The following is a 20,588-nucleotide window of genomic DNA, read 5'->3' on the forward strand; positions in this document are numbered from 1 at the left end:
AGGGAGGGGATCATGGTTGGCATTTAATCGTGCTCCTCACTGAAGCTGAGAAAGCCTGAGCCTGGTGCTTGGCGTCAGGGACAGGCGAGCGTGTGTGTTTTATGCCTGAAATAAAGCCTTTGCTTATCGACTAATTCCGAGCGCTTGTTCCAAGTCAGCCTTAGACCGGGGCTAGCCTGTGGATGTTGGAAGGATCTGTTTAAGGAGAGCATTGTGAGGCGAGTGACCCTTCCCCCGTCCTGCACATGAGATGCCAGGCTGTGTCCGCCCGTTGCTGTCTCTTCTCTTGCTGTTGGTTTTGGGAGGCTGAGGAATCTGGAATGTTTTATAAGGACTCTGATCAGACGGCTTCCACAAAAGGCGAGTCATTTTTCAGATGTGCTCATTAGCACGCTCTTCCATGTCCACGTTCTCAGGCTTCCTGTCCTCGGCCCTCCCTGTGCTCGGATGTAAATGAGCAGGGAACAAGAACAAATGTGAACAGTCCGAACTGTCACGGACGACGCCCTACAAACGGTGGCAGAGTCACAACAGTGACAGGTTGGCCCGGAGAGAGGGCTTTCCGTCTGAACTGCTGTGTGGCCAACAAGCAAAGTGCTCACCCTCTCTGTGCTTCATTCTCTTCAGGCATCAGGCTCCCACATCTTTTGTGAGGTTGAATGGAAGTTTCGTCACAGAAAGTGGTTAGAGTGTCTTTAAACACTTAAAAATGTTTAGTACGAAAAGTCATTGGGGGACTGGGGAGATGGCTTGGTGGGCAAAGTGCTTGTTGTGCAAAACACGAGGATCTGAGATCAGATGCCCAGCACCCATGTAAGAAGCTGGGTGTGGCAGAAGTGCCAGAGATATGGAGACAGGAGGATCCCTGGGTCTTGCTGGTCAACCAGCAGAGAGAGTCTGCCTTTGAAAATAAGGTGGAGGATGTCCGAGGAGACCAATGCCTGAAGCTGACCTCTGAACCCCATGTGAGTGTGCGTACACACACACACACACACACACACACACACACACACACACATTTTAGCATCCCCACCACCATAATTGTGGTCATGATTAGTTATGGAAAATTCCACTGGGGAAATGGCTTTGTGGTGAACTGTGAAAGAAGATCCGGCAGCAGTTAGGCAACAGCAGGGAAGACAAGCGCTCTTGTGCAAAGCCTTGTGTGTTGCGGGGGAGGCTTGGGATGCATTTGGGGAGCTGAACAAAGCTGGTGGGGTCTGAGCAGGACGATCCAGGGAGAATTTGATTCAAGTAAGGGCAGAGAGACAGGCTGGAGCTTCTGCAGTTAGGATCTATGCTCTGTCTCCATCCCAAGAGCAGGAATTGGCAATGAAGGGTTTGAGCAGACAGGAGCAACATCTGCCTTGAGGTCTGAAAGGCTCCTCCAGTAGCTTTAGGAGCTGGTGAGGTTAAGGTGGAGGTAGGAGCCTAGAGAAAATGGTGAAAAAGCTAAGAGGTGGACCTCACAGGAGTTGGGGATTGTGAGATGGTGTTTTGGTTGCTTTTTCCAGTTGCTGTGATAAAATAATCTGATCAAAACAATTTAAGAGGGAAAGTCTCTTCTGATTCACGGCTCCAGGTTACCCTCATGGCAGCAAGTCACAGTGGCCGGAACTTGAGGGAGCTGGTCACATCACATCCACAGTCAAGAAGCAGAGCAGCAAAGTGTAACCCATGCATGCTGCTGCTTAGTTCCCTTCCTCCATTCACACAGCCCAGGATCTTGGCTAGGGAATGGTGCTGCCCACAGTGGGCAGGTTTTCATAACTCAGTGAACAAGATCAAGAGAGTCCCCCCCAGGCCCATTTCCAAGGTAAGTCTACATTCTGTCAAGTTGACAACACTAACCACTGCAGTGAGGGAGAGGAAGAAAGCCAGGATGGTGCCTCTCTGTGAGTCTGCTTCCCCACTAGGTGTACTGTAGCACCTGGGTGCAAGGATGGTGGGGGATGGGATTGCTTCACCGCTCTGAGCTTCAGTTTCCTCCTTGGTGACAGTCAGCACACGGCCTTTTCCTGTAAGCCTGACAGTGGCAGCTGGGCCTCTGCTGTTGAGGCCGTTGGCAGAGCAGAATGCAGTCTTTTCACATTTCTGCACCTCGTTTTCCGTATCTGTGAAGTAAGACCAGAACCAGTTGCCCACAGGTTCTTGTGATCCAGCAAGGGGTTGAAGTGGGGAGCTTTATGTGGAACCAGGCAAACCTGAGTGTGTGTGGGGTATTTCTTCTTCCCACTTCCTCTTGTCTGTAACATGCCCTAACATGTACATCCATGTGCAAGCAACATACATGTACACACTCCAGCCAATTTCATATCCCAACACTCACAAAGATTCGCAGTATCCAAATTCACACACCCGCTGAGACAGGCGGAAGGAGACTTGGCTCGGAACTGAACACTGTTAAGTTCTATGGGAATGTTCATGCCAGGTTAGGGGATTAACTTAGTAAATAAGGTGCTTACTGCACAATTATGAGGATCCGAGTTCGATTCCAGCACCAAAGCAAAAGCCTCTATTCACATAAACACTCATGCATGCATTTATACACATATACATACTCCACACAATGCTTGTAAGTGTTAACCACAGGGTCCTTCTTCCTCTTCTTCTTCTTCTTCTTCTTCTTCTTCTTCTTCTTCTTCTTCTTCTTCTTCTTCTTCTTCTTCTTCTTCTCCTTCTTCTTCCTCAAATAAGCTAGGCTATTGGGGGCCGTCAGACCTTTCGCTTATACCTGGCTGCCTTGAGCAAGAAGCTGTTGAAATCTACCAACTCCTCTTTTGATGACTGACTAGAGCATTGTGCTTTGAATGCTTAATGGGCCCACTGGGAAGACCCCTCCTCAGTACCTCGTGGGACAAGTAAGTACCTTAGCAACCTCAGCTGCTGGTAACATCACAGCAGCTGCTTCAGGAGACCTTGCTCCAGTCAGACCTGCGCTAGACAGCTCGCACTGGCTTTGGAAGACTATGTTCTAGGCCAGGCTAACCCGGAGACCTAGACATCACTGTTCACCCAGCATCCATTCCTACCTGGCACCATCGTCACTCAAGATGAAGGGGGACACTTCCCAATGCCTAGCCAGAGGCCTGTGGCTGGTGCACTGTGAGGCTTGTGACAGGGTCATTTCCAAGTGCCTTGGTTTCTCCTTTTCTAATATGGTAAAATATCCTGACATATTTCCTGTCAGCTGCTGGGTCTCTCTGTAATACAGCTGTGCCCTTTGATTATTATGGTGGAAGAAAAACAGGATTTCCCCATTTTCTTTGTATTTTAATTTCTTTGAGGACTCTATTTCTGTAACTAAAGATTGTGACTGTACACAGTTCGAAGTTGGATTTGTCAGAGCATTGTGGTGACTTTTGGGTTCTGTGCCACATCTGGCAAGACTTTTACTTGTTTAACACTCAATGTTTAATGAAACGATTTACTTGATTTTTTTCCAATACCTTTGCGGATGAGGCTGTAATTCCACTGAGGTTTATCCTGATAGAAGACGTGGGAAACAGAGCCAACTTATCTAGATTTTTTTTCTTCTTCCCTGGTTTTCTCATTCTCACTAAATTTAACATTTCTCTGGTGAATAAGGTCACACCCCTGAATACCCTGAACCCCGCTGTCTTCAGAACTCTTCCTATTGGCAGTATTGATCTGTCCGCTCATCAGTGACTAAGTATTCATTGCCGTAGTAACTAATATGTTCGCAAAACTTGTGATATTTATATAATCTGACCAAAGCAACTTAAAGGAGAAAGGGTTTGCCCCGGCTCACAGCTCCAGAGGGGTTACAATGGAAGACACAGTCACAGGAGTGTGAGGCTGCCACAGTAGCAGAAGGTTAAAAGTTCCAAAGGTGGTTAAAGAATTCCAGACAAAGTTATATATTAAACAAAACAAAACAAAACAAAACCAAAAATACCCACTGTCTTAATTACTTTTCTATTGCTGTGAGAGATCACCATGACCAAGACAGCTTAGAAATGAAAATGTTTTATTTTTGAGCTTAGAGTTTCAGAGAGTTAGAAACCAAGGCCATCCTCTCTCTCAGTCTCTCTGTCTCTCTGTCCCCCCACCCTCCTCCCTTCCTTCCTTCCTTCCTTCCTAACCTGGGGTTGATGGTGTGAGTGTTTTGAAACTTCAAAGCCTGCCCCCAGCATACACCTCCTCCAACAAGGTCATACCTCCTAAACCATTCTCACTCAAGCCACCCAGGCAACCCTTAGATCTGCAGTGGGAGACAGCTGAAGAATTCCAGACCTCAGAGGAGAAGAAAGTGCAAAGGCAGGGTGAGGGTTGCAAGCCTTGGTCGCTAGGAGATTTCAGAGAGCCACCAAGGGCTAAAGCATTGTGGGTCCTGATAACAACATTCAGCCCTGAGAGGAGCTGTGAGTGTTGGCATTCTAAGCCCAGAAGAACAAGGCCCTGCAGATACTGGAGCTCATCTCCAGTTCTCAGAGCTTAGAGCCTGAATCCTGAGGGTTTGGAGCTCTGCTCAACAGTCTTTGGAACTCGGGGCCATCAACACTAAGGGACTTTCTCTTTGCCTACCAGTGATCCCTATGTGTGCAGAGTGAAAAGAGCCCCAAACTAGCCAACTGTGGCAAAAAGAAAAACACCAGTGTGGAAATCTCTAGGGCAAGAGCTTGGTGTTTACTGACGCCAGATGCTTACAGCATCCAGAACTTTATAATCTCGGCAGCTCTATTAAAAAACATACACAGAAACGTGAGATGGATTTCACCACCACATTCTATTTATTGCCACACATTTTAAAAATATTCTCACTTCAGCATGCAATCCAAGTAGAAATTTATTAATGAGAGCTTTTCCTGCTTCTGTTTTTCGGTAGTGTCTTACACATCTCCTGTCTATTTTACCCTGGTGCTACCCACAGTCCAAGTGTTTAAAAATGAGTGGTTATCGCACTTGACAGCACTGCTGTGTGATCTGAACCTGGATTTCACTAAGACCCAGTGACAGGACCTGGGGAATGCATCCTGCTGACAACAGGGTTGTCCTCTCCCTCATCACTTAGTTGTATGAGGCGCACAGGTTCCCGCTCTCTGCAGAGCGGCCCCAGTGAGTCTCCTAGAAGAGGTCCCGCCCTTTCACTCAGGCAGGGGTGGCTGCACAGCTTCTAACCTGGCCTAGGAGTGTGGGAGAGCATCTCTAGGTTCGTGGCAGGCAGTGCTAGCAGCCCGTCCCTTTTCTTCTATCTCACAGAGCTGTCTGAAACCACTCAGAAGTCAGGACGGGCTGAGATGGGGTAGCGCCGCGCTTCCCTAGGGAATGCAGGAGAGGCAGACACCGTCATGGGGTCAGGGAATTCATTCTGCCTGATTCTGGCATCGGTTGCTGAGGTCAGAGTTCACTGGCGGTGGGCACATGACTCAGATCCCAACCCGTTCCAGCTGTGACAGCGTCCCGCTAATCAGCTGCCACCGTCTTCTCTTCAAGGCTAATGATGAGGTAATGAGTTTGCTAGAAAAGTGGGTCAGAACCCCATTAACTCTTGCTCACCTGTGGCTGCAAGACTGCTTCACCAGCTGGGCTCCAGGATAGGGGAGAGCTGGAATGGCGGACCCTTTGCGAAATCAGTTGGAAGACCCAGCCTTACAACACTGAGAATCTGGGGTGAAACCCGAGTGTCCCCCAACTTCTTGGAGCCCCATTTCTTGCTCTGCTGCCAGGTCCTCAGACAGGAGGCCAGTGTCAGCCATGTGGTTAGTACACTAGACATGACTCCATTTAATCTTCCGGGCATCCCCACGGGGGAGGCTGTGCTGTGATTTCCCCATTTTGCAGATAAGGACCCTGAGGCTCGGCAAGGTGAAGGAGCCCACCCAGGGGGCATCTAATGTTTGCACCTTGCAGACTGTAGCCCTTTTGTAAAGCTTTTATCTGCACGGGTATGGGGTCGGGTTGAGGAGGTTAGAGGCAAGGTCATTTAACTTTTGTGCATCCTGCCCACATAGGCACTTCTCTAATGGTGGCAAACCCCTCTCTCTCTCCTCATAGACACACAGCTGGGGTGCAGGGTGGTCCAGGGAGTAGGGTGGGCAAGAGGCACCAGCATACTTAGGAAAAGCTGAGCTGTTCTGTTTCGTGTGTGAGAATTCTGAAGACATACATAAAAACAAGCAACCGAGTGACAGTGACAATCTTTCTCATGCTACCTGGCTTTGCTCCTGTTCTGCTCCCCTGGGCTCACAGCATCTGTAGGCAGGAGGGGACATCCGGGTGGGACCAGCCAGTGGCTCCTTAAGTTGCTCGACTTGACCCAGGCCTGTACCATCGTCATACATATCCATTTTACTGATAGGGGAACTAAAGCATCACCTGGAACCACACGGGGGTGGACAGCGATCTAGAGATCCATTATCTCCGGGGTCTCCTGAGGGGTGTAATGCAGGTAGGCAGGCTGTGTGCTCACAGGAAAGCCAGTGAGCTGGGGGATTCTGAGATACTGCTAACCGATTCCCTGGCTCTGTGCCTGTCAGGTCAGTTAGGGCATCTGTGAAAAGTACATTGGTCAGAGGTTGCAAAAGCAAATGCCTACAAGGGACCCAGGAGACAAAATATAGACATGGCCTATTGATGGAGAAGACATTGTGAGCAGCAGGGCCTGGACCCTGGAGAGAGGTTGTGCTGGCTAAGGGTCGGTCTGTGCCGGGTGTGACGGTTATAATTGGTGTCATCACGGTTACATACAGCATCATAGAGCATGGCATCTGACACATAACTTAAGGCAGGGAAGGTTTATTTTGGCTCATGTTCTCAGAGGGTTCAGCTCATCGTAGCAGAGAAAGTATGGTGGGGAAGCTCCCTGCACGGGAGCAGGAGTGTGTGCAGGAGCAGGGGAGGGGTGAGAGATGGGTGGAGGAAGAGAGAACGAAGAAGAGGAAGAGGAGGGAAAAAGGGGAGAGGGGAAGAGGGAAGAGAAAAAAGAGGGGAGAGAAGTCCAGAGAAAGAGATGGATTTGCATGCGTGTACACACAAAGGGAGAAGAAGGAGAGGGAGAGGGACAGAGACAGACAGAGACACAGACAGATACACAGAGACACACAGAGAGACAAAGACGGCAGGAGCTGAGTGTCCAGGGGCCACCCCTACTGACCTCCTTCCACAGGCAAGGCCTGCCTCTAAAGGCTTACAGCCTCCCCCGCTAGTGCCCCCAGATGCAGACAAAGCATGTGGGGACCATCTCAGATCCAAACCCACCCTTAGAACTGGATCCCAGGAGCAGAGGCAGACTCAGCTTCGCTGGTGACTCTCAGGAGCAAGTGGAAGTTCAGGTTTTCATGGAGGAGGTGTCGGGTTGTAGAGTTGGGGGTGAGGGAGGTTTTGAGGCCTCCTGGGACCCTTGGTCTTTTGCACCCTTCAAGGCCCATGATTCCTGTCTGAGCTCAGAATGACTTCTCTGAGCTGTTCAATCACCTTTCTCTATTATCACGTATAGCATTGTGTGATGTACATGTGTGAGTGGGGGTACATGTGTATGATATGTGATGGAGGTCACAGAGCAACTCGTGGGAGTCAGTTCTCTCCTTCCGCTTGGTACACAGACTAGCGTACAGACAAAACTTCCAAACGTGAAGCAAACAAAGAAACAAAGTTAAAAAGATCCCGCCTGAGTGGCTTCTACCTGTAGCACTTTATCCTGATGCTAGGAAGACAAGAGGATCCCAGGGCTTGCTGACCTGGCAGCCTTGCCTAATCAGTGAGGTCCAAGTTCAGTGAGAGACTTTGCCTCAAAAGATAAGGTAAAGAGTGACTGAGGAAGGGGAAGACCATTATTCAGGCTTACACAAACACTTATACACATGTGAACACACATACACACACACATGCACTCACATGCATACATGCACACATACATACACACAGGTGTACACACGTGCACAAACATGTACACACATGCACATATGTGCACACACAAGCACACAGATATTAGAAATAGTTTGAGTAATTGATGTTCTTGCTTATTAACGCCCTAAGGCATAGGTTAGGATCAGGCCTGATTCATCTCAGAATTCGGAGGCAGCAATGAGCGTATGTAGTCTTTTGAAGACCAGCAGCGACTGTTCTGTGCTGTGAAAATATCTAGATTCCTGCAGAGATGCAATCTAGGACTCTGCTGGTGGGGTGGCTGTTGACAGCCACTCCAAGGGCATGCCAATTTGAAGTTAGACGTCAGTGAAGGGACAATGGTATTCTTTTGTATTCAAAAGTTCACCAGCCTCTCCCTCAAGATCTCTTGTTAGGGGTGATCCAGGAAGGGAGTGAGCCCCTGGGTTTTGGAGCACAGAGAGGCGCTGATGACCTATGTATCCTCCATGATTAAAACAGGGGGCAGTAGTAGCTTATCTTCAGCCCAGGCCTTGGCCATAAAGACTGGCTGCGGCCCTTCCTTCCCCACTGTACCGGCGAGTCCCAGAACGTCCTTCCTCAGAGAGACCAAATATAAACAACGGGGGATTATCTTGAGAACAAGATGTTTGTTTGCTTTTTAAAATTGCAGACATGGCAAAGCGCGAAGGGCCACAACCACAATTAATAATAATTTTGGTCAAGTTCTCCAAGGATGAAGCTACAGCTCAATATTCAAGACCTACCTTTTCCTTGTTTTGTGCGTTCAGGTAACATTATATCCTTTCTTATTTCACCTTGAGTTGCAGGAATTTGTATGACTTCACTGCCCTACGAGCTACAAACAATGTAAGCTTAGTTTTTAAAAAGTTCAAAATTTCCACAAAAGGCCTTCGTTAGGAACAAGGAACGCTGAATCTGTTGTTTCCAACATGCACGGACATCACAACCACCACGCTCTTCTTTGCTATACAGCTTTTGGGGAAAACACGCTACGGCGTCTAGGGATGTGACTCAGTTGACAGAGCACTCGATTAGCAGGCACGAGGCCCTAAGTTCAATCCCCAGCACTGCATAAAAGGGGGACGGCGGTGCTTGTCATAATTCTAGGAAGATCCAGTCACTCAAGGTCATCCTCACCGTGTATCGAGTTCAAGGACAGCTTGGGAAGCACGAGACCCTGCCTCGAAAACAAAATCATCTTGTAGCCTCCACCTTTCACTTAAGATGGCCAAAACATTGTGCACATGTCTGCATCATCTTTGCAAGTAAAACATGCGTTTCTGGAGGAATAACGCTGGGCTACATTAATCTTCGTGCAACTAATACCTTGCGATAATTTATATATAACCCCATATTGCTAAGTAAACACATAGATGAATTTGTTTTTAGAAACCTATCATAGGCGCCCTTCTACACTCACTGAACAAATGCCATCGTTTCTAGGTGACATGGGTCCTTATTTATTTCACCGTGAGTCATAGGGATTTTATGACTTTACCGCCCCAAGATCTACAAACAGTAGGTGCTTAGTTTAAAAAAAAAAAAGGGAACCAAGTCACAGGATGTGACAGGCTTTCCCAGTGGTTGTTTCCAATGTTTCGATCTCAGTTTTGTCTTAGGCCAGACAGCCTACTCTTTTCTTCGTCTCACATATTCTTTAAACTGAGTAAGACCTATTTTGAATGACAATTGTCGTGCTGCCCTTAATTTAACCTCTCAATAAAAAGATCTTCTCTGGTCTGCCACTAATATTGATTATTTTATCCATTTATTTGGCACTTGGGGCATACTTTAGTCAACAAGAATAAGGTCCACTTGAAATACGTCAATAGTGGTTCTGCAATTCTTTCTACCAAGTATCCCAATATCTTTAGCATATTTTATTATTTTACTTGTATGTGTTATGTGTTCTGAGTGTGTAAGGCATGTGAACTTGCAGGTGCACCCTCCTATGTGTGCACATGTAATCATGTGGGTGCACCCTCCCAGTGTGTGCACAGATAATCACGTGGATGCCCCCTCCTATGTGCATGCAGAGGCCAGAACAGGACATCAGGAGTCTTCTTCTATCCCTTTCTGCCTTAGAGCCTTGAAGCAGGATCTCTCTCTGGATTGGAGGCTTGCTACTTTGGGTGGGCTGGCCGGTCAGAGAGCTCTTGGGATCTGCCTGTCTCTGCTATCTGTCCTACCACCTTCTCTCCAGTCCTGGAGATAGAGGCACATGCAGTCAGGCTGGGCTTTTTTTATGGAGATTTGGACTCAGGGTCTTACGTTTGCAGAATAAGCACTCTTAGTAGCTGAGCCGTCTCTCCGGCGTTTTGGGGGATGTCTTAAAGGGTATTATGTGTGAAAATAATTTCAACCTTACAGAAAAGTTTCCAGAACAATAAAAATCTTCCTGACCTTTCCATTTCGTTATTCTTTTTCTGACTCTGGAGGGCAAACTGCAGACACGAGACCCCCACCCCATCTGCTGTACACACCGCTGTGCGTGTTTCCTCAAGCAAAGCCCGTTCTCTACAGCACCACCACACACAGCCCTCCAGAGGAGTCTACATCCAAACAGGTGCCAGTGTCTGAGTCACGGTCACCACTCAACTGTCTCAACCGCGCGTTCTCTCCCTTCAAGTACGGAATTACCTCAAGGATGCACGCAGTGTGCCTTGCCCTTTATCACATCGGAGACATTTCCTCCACTCTGACTGTCCTGTGAGCCCTCCACCATCTTGAAGGTATAGGTCTCCCGTTCCTTGAGCATGGCCCCCAGCATGGGACCTTCTGTTTCCTTCCACCCAGATTCAGGATGCGTTTCCTGGAGATCACTGGTTCAGGCACATTATCCTCTCAGGAGACACGCGGTGGCCCACCTTGCCTGGAGGTGTTAACCCTGAGGATGTCACTGTGCTGGCGTCTGTCTGGTTTCTCCCTCTGAGACTCCATTTCTCTTTTGCAATTGACACATCTGTCACAGGCAGGTGTTCAGAGACGATGCTGACGTTCTGTCCTTGTTAAACCTCCTCGGGGACTCCAGCTGATGAGCCACTTTTGAGATGGTTGCCAAGGGCTGACTCCCTGCTCCTATCTGTTGTTTACTTGTCTACTGCACAGCAAAGCTTTCCCAGTGCGTGTATGCATGTGTGTGTGTGTGTGTGTGTGTGTGTGTGTATACATGCATTCGTGTGCTCATGCATGTGTGAATTTATATCAGTGAGAATTCACGCATGCCTGCTTTATAATCTATTCTCCTCATTATCCGTTTAATGCTCACACATTACAGATTTGGCCCTTCCAGAACACAGTGGCTTCTGTGTTCCAACAGGACTTCATCTTTCATCAGACACATCCTAGCTCTCTGGCACAGAGATTATCCAGGGTCATCTTCTCATCTTGTGTTTTCTGCCTCCTTGGAATCAGCCAGCCCTCTGAGGAGATGTAGTTTATTTTCATATTTAAAAGTAAGAACTGGGCAGCCGGTCTGCTTGTCACACCCGAGGGGCTGGCTCATGTAGGCTTATACACGCCCACAGATATGCATTCACACATCTCCATCCCTAAATCATCCCCGTGTCCATTCACATGTGTGTATTAGAGAACTCTAGTTCATACCGGCGTCTCCTATGCTGATCCAGAAGCTCAATTATTTTTTTTTTATTAACTTGAGTATTTCTTATATACATTTCAAGTGTTATTCCCTTTCCCGGTTTCCGGGCAAACATCCCCCTCCCCCCTCCCCTTCCTTATGGGTGTTCCCCTCCCAACCCTCCCCACATTGCCACCCTCCCCTCATAGTCTAGTTCACTGGGGGTTCAGTCTTAGCAGGACCCAGGGCTTCCCCTTCCACTGGTGCTCTTACTAGGATATTCATTGCTACCTATGGGGTCAGAGTCCAGGGTCAGTCCATGTATAGTATTTAGGTAGTGGCTTAGTCCCTGGAAGCTCTGGTTGCTTGACATTGTTGTACTTTTGGGGTCTCGAGCCCCTTCAAGCTCTTCCAGTTCTTTCTCTGATTCCTTCAACGGGGGACCTATTCTCAGTTCAGTGGTTTGCTGCTGGCATTCGCCTCTGTATTGGCTGTATTCTGGCTGTGTCTCTCAGGAGCGATCTACATCCGGCTCCTGTCGGTCTGCACTTCTTTGCTTCATCCATCTTGTCTAATTGGGTAGCTGTATATGTATGGGCCACATGTGGGGCAGGCTCCGAATGGGTGTTCCTTCAGTCTCTGTTTTAATCTTTGCCTCTCCCTTCCCTGCCAAGGGTATTCTTTTTCCTCATTTAAAGAAGGAGTGAAGCATTCACATTTTGATCATCCGTCTTGAGTTTCGTTTGTTCTAGGGATCTAGGGTAATTCAAGCATTTGGGCTAAAAGCCACTTATCAATGAGTGCATACCATGTATGTCTTTCTGTGATTGGGTTAGCTCACTCAGGATGATATTTTCCAGTTCCAACCATTTGCCTACGAATTTCATAAATTCGTTGTTTTTGATAGCTGAGTAATATTCCATTGTGTAGATGTACCACATTTTCTGTATCCATTCCTCTGTTGAAGGGCATCTGGGTTCTTTCCATTTTCTGGCTATTATAAATAAGGCTGCGATGAACATAGTGGAGCACGTGTCTCTTTTATATGTTGGGGCATCTTTTGGGTATATGCCCAAGAGAGGTATAGCTGGATCCTCAGGCAGTTCAATGTCCAATTTTCTGAGGAACCTCCAGACTGATTTCCAGAATGGTTTTACCAGTCTGCAATCCCACCAACAATGGAGGAGTGTTCCTCTTTCTCCACATCCTCGCCAGCATCTGCTGTCACCTGAGTTTTTGATCTTAGCCATTCTCACTGGTGTGAGGTGAAATCTCAGGGTTGTTTTGATTTGCATTTCCCTTATGACTAAAGATGTTGAACATTTCTTTAGGTGTTTCTCAGCCATTCGGCATTCCTCAGCTGTGAATTCTTTGTTTAGCTCTGAACCCCATTTTTTAATAGGGTTATTTGTTTCCCTGCGGTCTAACTTCTTGAGTTCTTTGTATATTTTGGATATAAGGCCTCTATCTGTTGTAGGATTGGTAAAGATCTTTTCCCAAACTGTTGGTTGCCGTTTTGTCCTAACCACCGTGTCCTTTGCCTTACAGAAGCTTTGCAGTTTTATGAGATCCCATTTGTCGATTCTTGATCTTAGAGCATAAGCCATTGGTGTTTTGTTCAGGAAATTTTTTCCAGTGCCCATGTGTTCCAGATGCTTCCCTAGTTTTTCTTCTATTAGTTTGAGTGTGTCTGGTTTGATGTGGAGGTCCTTGATCCACTTGGACTTAAGCTTTGTACAGGGTGATAAGGATGGATCGATCTGCATTCTTCTACATGTTGCCCTCCAGTTGAACCAGCACCATTTGCTGAAAATGCTATCTTTTTTCCATTGGATGGTTTTGGCTCCTTTGTCAAAAATCAAGTGACCATAGGTGTGTGGGTTCATTTCTGGGTCTTCAATTCTATTCCATTGGTCTATCTGTCTGTCTCTGTACCAATACCATGCAGTTTTTATCACTATTGCTCTGTAATACTGCTTGAGTTCAGGGATAGTGATTCCCCCTGAAGTCCTTTTATTGTTGAGGATAGCTTTAGCTATCCTGGGTTTTTTGTTATTCCAGATGAATTTGCAAATTGTTCTGTCTAACTCTTTGAAGAATTGGATTGGTATTTTGATGGGGATTGCATTGAATCTGTAGATTGCTTTTGGTAAAATGGCCATTTTTACTATATTAATCCTGCCAATCCATGAGCATGGGAGATCTTTCCATCTTCTGAGGTCTTCTTCAATTTCTTTCCTCAGTGTCTTGAAGTTCTTATTGTACAGATCTTTTACTTGCTTGGTTAAAGTCACACCGAGGTACTTTATATTATTTGGGTCTATTATGAAGGGTGTTGTTTCCCTAATTTCTTTCTCGGCTTGTTTCTCTTTTGTATAGAGGAAGGCAACTGATTTATTTGAGTTAATTTTATACCCAGCCACTTTGCTGAAGTTGTTTATCAGCTTTAGTAGTTCTCTGGTGGAACTTTTGGGATCACTTAAATATACTATCATGTCATCTGCAAATAGTGATATTTTGACTTCTTCTTTTCCGATCTGTATCCCCTTGATCTCCTTTTGTTGTCTGATTGCTCTGGCTAGAACTTCAAGAACTATATTGAATAAGTAGGGAGAGAGTGGGCAGCCTTGTCTAGTCCCTGATTTTAGTGGGATTGCTTCAAGTTTCTCTCCATTTAGTTTAATGTTAGCAACTGGTTTGCTGTATATGGCTTTTACTATGCTTAGGTATTGGCCTTGAATTCCTATTCTTTCCAGGACTTTTATCATGAAGGGGTGTTGAATTTTGTCAAATGCTTTCTCAGCATCTAATGAAATGATCATGTGGTTCTGTTCTTTCAGTTTGTTTATATAATGGATCACGTTGATGGTTTTCCGTATATTAAACCATCCCTGCATGCCTGGGATGAAGCCTACTTGATCATGGTGGATGATTGTTTTGATGTGCTCTTGGATTCGGTTTGCCAGAATTTTATTGAGTATTTTTGCGTCGATATTCATAAGGGAAATTGGTCTGAAGTTCTCTTTCTTTGTTGTGTCTTTGTGTGGTTTAGGTATAAGAGTAATTGTGGCTTCGTAGAAGGAATTCGGTAGTGCTCCATCTGTTTCAATTTTGTGGAATAGTTTGGATAATATTGGTATGAGGTCTTCTATGAAGGTTTGATAGAATTCTGCACTAAACCCGTCTGGACCTGGGCTCTTTTTGGTTGGGAGACCTTTAATGACTGCAGAAGCTCAATTATTAATTCCTTAGCCTCACATTTATTTGTAAATTTCTTCTCTGGTCCCCAGGACTGCATGCACGTATGTATAGTTTACCTTTTGACTATTCCATTCAATGTGTTTACGTCATGGTAGATGGCTGGAAACCAACTGCAGCCGATAAAACTCAGATGAGGAGAACTATCGTGAGGTGAACTTGTTTGCCGCTTGCTTTGGAGACAGTCTCACTCTGTAGCTCAGGTTGTCATTGAACTTGTGGCAATCCTCCTGCCTCAGCCTCCTAAGTGCTGAGATGGCAAACAGGAGACACCCCACTCCACTAAAACTCTAGCGTTGGTGGCAAACTTGAGCATCTTCCCACGTTGGCTATTTCAGCGGCCTGCTCACTTATTTCATTCTTTGTTCTCTAAGTGGTTTCACCATTTTTCTTATTGTGTGAGCTTTGGAGAAAAAGAGATTTTGAACCTTGTTCGTATGCTCTCATTTGTCTTTAACTTTGGTTATAGTATTTGTTACCATTTTAATATCTGCTTAGCATGCCCAAGGCCCCGGGCTCAACCTCTTAGTGATGCCTCCCAAAACTCACAGGCCTAAAATAAAACCTTTTTAGAGTGTTATAGTTCCAATTTTAAAAATATTTATTTGGTTGGGGATTTAGCTCAGTGGTAGAGCGCGCCTAGGAAGCGCAAGGCCCTGGGTTCGGTCCCCAGCTCCGAAAAAAAAGAACCAAAAAAAAATTATTTATTTGTATTTGTGTTTTGTCTGCATAAATGCCTGTGCACCAACCACATCAGTGCCTGCAGCCCATGAAGGCCAGGAGAGGGAGTTACAGATGGTTTTGGGTTGCTGTGTGAGTCCTAGGAACGGAACCTGGGTCTCTGGAAGAGCATCCTGTGTCCTTAATGGTAGAGCCGTCTCTCCAGCTCCGTTTCAGGTAATTTGAAAACGAACCTCTTAGAGTAATTTGCCCATTCGATGCTGTATTTCAGGAGAGGCTGCAATGAATATTTGGGGTGCATTTGTAAATCACTCCATCCCCAGCATTGTCCCATTTAATTCTCTGACAGCTCACTGAAACAGATGTTCTTGTGCCCGTTTGCTCGTGGCTGTCACTCCCCTGCAGCAGGCGAGATGCTGCCGACCAGGTCCGTTGACTGACTCTGAATTCTGTGTTTCCCCCACTGTGGCACACTCCCTTTCAACAAATGAGATAATAACCTCCTCACACGCTGAGAGGGCATTCGTCAAGGAAATTGGATTCTGTAAGACACTTCTTGCCATATCTACTCTGGCTGAGGGCATAGTTAATTGAACTTAATTGTAACGACTACCTAGAGTCTTTAAATTTTATGATTATTTTTTTTCCATCTCGCTCTTAAGGAACTACAAAAAAAAATCTCGCCAGCATTAAAAGCAGGTGCTGTTAGAGTTGTAATTATGGACAAACAGGGGTCCCCCTCCCCAGCCTGCTGCAAAGGGAAAAGAGAAATCTAACAAGACTGTTATCTTGTCACCATTAGAGTTTTCAGCCTGTACCTTTTTCCTTTCCAACTGTGAGGCCGGACACCCAGGATCCGCAGAGGCAAGAATGATTCTAGATCAGCTAGGGACCCGGAGCAACTCACCCAAGTACCCTGGGCTTCTCCCCACTGGGCAGGGAATGAAAAGAATAGAGTTACGTACTTTCCCCGCCTTCTAGCTTTCGTGTTCAGGAAGTCAAGATCTGGGAACGGATCCTAGGCTGTAGCTCAGACCCAGCGTTCGTGCTATCGTTAGGTGGCACTGGGTAAGTGACTTCCTTTCTCAGTTTGTCCAAAGAACTTTGCTAAGAAGAACTTTATCCCTATATCCAAGGATTGCAAGGAACTGTGGGAGGAAGCTGAAACGCCAAGCTGGGACTTCCATGGTAGAACTCTGGGGAAAGATTAGGTCTGCAGAAATAGTTTTACTGTCAGTAATGTTCTGAGATATCCCTTCTCATATGACTTCCAGAAGGAGATTCCTTCAGGTGAGGAATGTTAGAAACAAAGATGTCTGCCTTTTAGCATCCTTGTATGAAATGGAAGTCACACGCATAAACAACAGGTTTCCTTTAGTGTAAAGCCTTGGATAACTTCAGTGGTGTGAAGGAACCATGGCCATAAATAACAGCGTGACCCAGTGGCGTTGTAAGGACAGTTGTAAGGACACGGGGTGGTGGGACCAGCCCTCAGCCCCATTGATGACCCCCATGTGAGCATGAGTGTTTGTCTTCTGCAAGCCCCCTGCCATGGCTCTCATGCCTAGCGTCCTTGCTCCTCCTTGCACTGAGGTCCCATACAGGACTCTGAGAAAAGTCTAAAGCACAATGAGAGACTCATTTTCAGAGAGTGTCCTACTTTGCTTTCTTTCTTTTCTTTTCTTTTTTTTTTTTTTTTTTTTGGAGCTGGGGACCGAACCCAGGGGCTTGCGCTTGCTAGGCAAGTGCTCTACCACTGAGCTAAATCCCCAACCCCCCTACTTTGATTTCTGTTGCTGTGATAAAACCCATGAGCAGAAGCAACATGGAGAAGAGAGGGTTTCACATTCCACTTCTAGGTCACATGCTATTACTAAGGGAGTCGGAGCAGATAATCAAGGAAGAGCGAGTAGAAAGTTCAGAGAAATGCAGCCTGTCACCTCCTGTCTGTCTGTCTGTCTATGTCTCTGTCTCTCTCAGCTTTTTAAATACATTCCAGACAAGTCTAACCAAAGATGCTATCTATCACTCACAGTAAGATGGACCCTCTTAACGTCACTTAGCAATCAGGACAATGATTCATTGATCAATCCGATCTAGGCCATGCTAACCGAGATTTCTTCTTCCCAAGCGACTCTTAGTTGTCTCCAGTTGACAATAAAAATTAATCAGGGAAACATACCTCTTGCTAACCAAACCCACCCATTGTTAAACCTTAGCCTTTCCTTTCTCGTTTGTCCCCAAGATATTATTATGTTAACATCATGATATAAAACGTAGTACAACTTTAAAAGTCCTGCACTCTTTAAAACATTGCAACATTTAAAAGCTTCAGAGTACCCGAAAGTCCAAAGTCACTCTACTGTGGGTTTATGTTAAAGTAAAAACAAACTATGGGGGTTGGGGATTTAGCTCAGTGGTAGAGCGCTAGCAAGCTCAAGGCCCTGGGTTCGGTCCCCAGCTCCGAAAACAAACAAACAAACAAACAAACAACAACAACAACAAAAACAAACAAACTATGTACTTCTTATTCCCGAAAGGAAAGAACGGGAACACAGGAGCAGTCGTATTAAAGCAAATGCCTAAATCTAGCAGTGTAAAAGACCCGATGTCTGTCACCTGAGACCCACCCCTGGCTCGAAGGTGTAGGCATTTCTACTTCCTTAGATGTAGCCTGCCCTGTAGGCTCAAGCTGGTTCCACTCCACACCTGCTGCTATCCCTGGTGGGCGAGCCAGGGTCTCGGCATCTCCCACAACTTGGGCTCTCTACTGGACATGAGGCTGCACCTTCACTAATGAGCTCTCCGGTCCTCTCTTCAATGGCTCCAACCTGGGCACACAATGCCAAGCCTCTGCTTCTCTCCACACAGCCTTCAAGTCACCGAAACAAGCACCACGTAGGAGATGCTCACACAGTACAGAGTTCGGCAGCCAGCTCGATGCACAGCTTTGTCCAACTCCTGGACCACAGCTTCTCGGTGCTAAGAAGCTGCTTCCCAGACTATTTCACTTCAGTGATACTCACCTCTTCTTGATCACAGTTGGTTCTTTAGTCCCAGCTGACCAGTATCCTTTGCTCTAGTGAGAGAGACATGGTGTTCCGCCCCCCAACAGATGTTAATCCAAAATACTGCAAAATGACCCCGATAGAGTCTTCGCTTCCTCTGAAATTTTACAAGCCTTGCTTCCGTTTTCTGTGTTTCCTTCAGTATTTTTGTCTTTCAAAAGCTCCCACCAGAACAGCCTAGGAAGTGCAGAGCGACCCCCAACTGCTTTCTCAGCCCTAAATTTCAAACACTTCTCTGATCTTCCCACCAAAACAGCACGGGTCAGGCTCCTTACAGCTCTGACCCAACTCCTGGTTCCAGTTTCTGCTCTCCTTTGCTCCCGGTGCTATCATAAACACCGCAACCAAAAGCAACTTGGAGTGAAAAGTATTTCCTTTCGCTTACACTTCCAGGTACAGTCTCCCACGGAGGGAGAGCAGGAAGTAAGATAGCAAGGAGTGTTCCTTTATGGTTTCTCTTCAGTTCCTGCTTGGGTTCCTTTCCTGATCTCTCTTAATGACAGACAATGCTCCAAAAGTATATATCGAGAAGAACCCTTTTCTTCCCCAGTTGCTTTTGATTGTGGTGTTTATCTCAGCAACAGAAAGCGGTCAGACAGTCTTCAGCAGTGACTTCTCTTCCCACAGAACTTCTTGTCTCTGCAATGGCACCCAGGATACCAGAGCTCCATAAATTTAGACCCACCCACCTTCCCCAGCCTCTCCGTTCAGTTGGTACCCTGCCTGGTCCCAGCTCTGCCCTGCAAACAATCTAACATGCTTTGGCATGCCCCTGAATCTTTCCCCGACTCGGTTTTCCCAGGAAGAAACAAAAGGACAGAAAGCGAAAACAAATCAAGTTTTGCCTGGGCTCCTTCCCTTGGATTTAAAGGACACTCAGTCTCTCAGAATGAGAAATTCCACATCAGCCATACTGGATTAACTCCAATTCTGTTTCTCAGCTTTGTGTTCTCGGTCAGTTGAGGGGCACATCCCCATTCTGAGTGGCTTTCTAACCTCTAACATGGGTAACACTCTTTAGGAGGGAGACCACAGCCCTCTGTTACAAAGCCAGTGATTCTTGTATGAGCCAGAGAGGCCTCCTCCCTTCCTCCGACCCCTCCTCACCTTGCCGAGTGCTACCCACCGGCTGTATTTTTCCACCCTGGCAGCCGCTCCTCCTCCACACGTGTACATTGTTTGGGAATCCAGGCTGCAAGATGCAAGGGGCTAGCTGAGCGGTCGCAAACCCATCAGCTCCCCCGCAGCTTCCGTCCCTGGCCTACAAATGTCACGTTCATCCAAATAGCAATTTCAGGGCAAGCTTCTTTCCTGATTTGTTGGTGCTTCTGAAAAATTAAACGGAGAGAACATCGAGGTTCCAAGGAGCACACTGAAGTCGTTGTAAAAGCAGTCAGCTCTTCCCATCCCCCAATGCTCTAAACAGATCTCCCCGCAACCCTGTGTTCTTTCCCCCCAAAGCAGAGGTGGTGCCTCTTGCCCTGAGCATGTGGGAAACCTGCAGCCCCCAGGTCTGGGGACAGATTCTCAAGTCTGGGCCAGAGTTTCTGTCCTCTGTCCCCTCGTTCACTTCCATCTAGACCTGGCTGCCACGGGAGAGGCTGAGTGCCGTGGGACCCAGGGTGACAGCAAAGCGTTTGTCAGGCACACGTGTGAGGACCAGGTTCATTACTGACCTTCATCTAACAGGCTAGGTGTGGCTGCAATCCCAGTGCCGGGGAAACAGAGGCAAGAGGATCCCTGGGGCTCACTGGCTCGCCAACCTAGCCTCATTAGCGAGAAACCCTATTTCAAAATGTACGTGGACCCCTCCAGAGAGGATGCTCAAGGTTGACCTCTAACCTCCACAAACATATACATGCATGTGCACCCACTGCCACACATGAAAACACACACACACACACACACACACACACACACACATTCACATGCCACCAACTGGACAATAATCTGTAAGCATCAATTCAATGAACCCTAACCAAGTCCACATTCCTAGAGCGGCCATTACAAGCAGAGCAAAGAAGCATTTCCAGCCCCCCCTCGCCCCCCAGTGATCTCTCCTTAAATTCAGAAGCGTTACAGCCACCCAGAAACACAGAGGGCGATGGTAGAAAAGAAAGACAGGATTT

Source organism: Rattus norvegicus, chromosome 3, assembly GCF_036323735.1.
Source record: "Rattus norvegicus strain BN/NHsdMcwi chromosome 3, GRCr8, whole genome shotgun sequence".
Taxonomy (NCBI): Eukaryota; Metazoa; Chordata; class Mammalia; order Rodentia; family Muridae; genus Rattus; species Rattus norvegicus.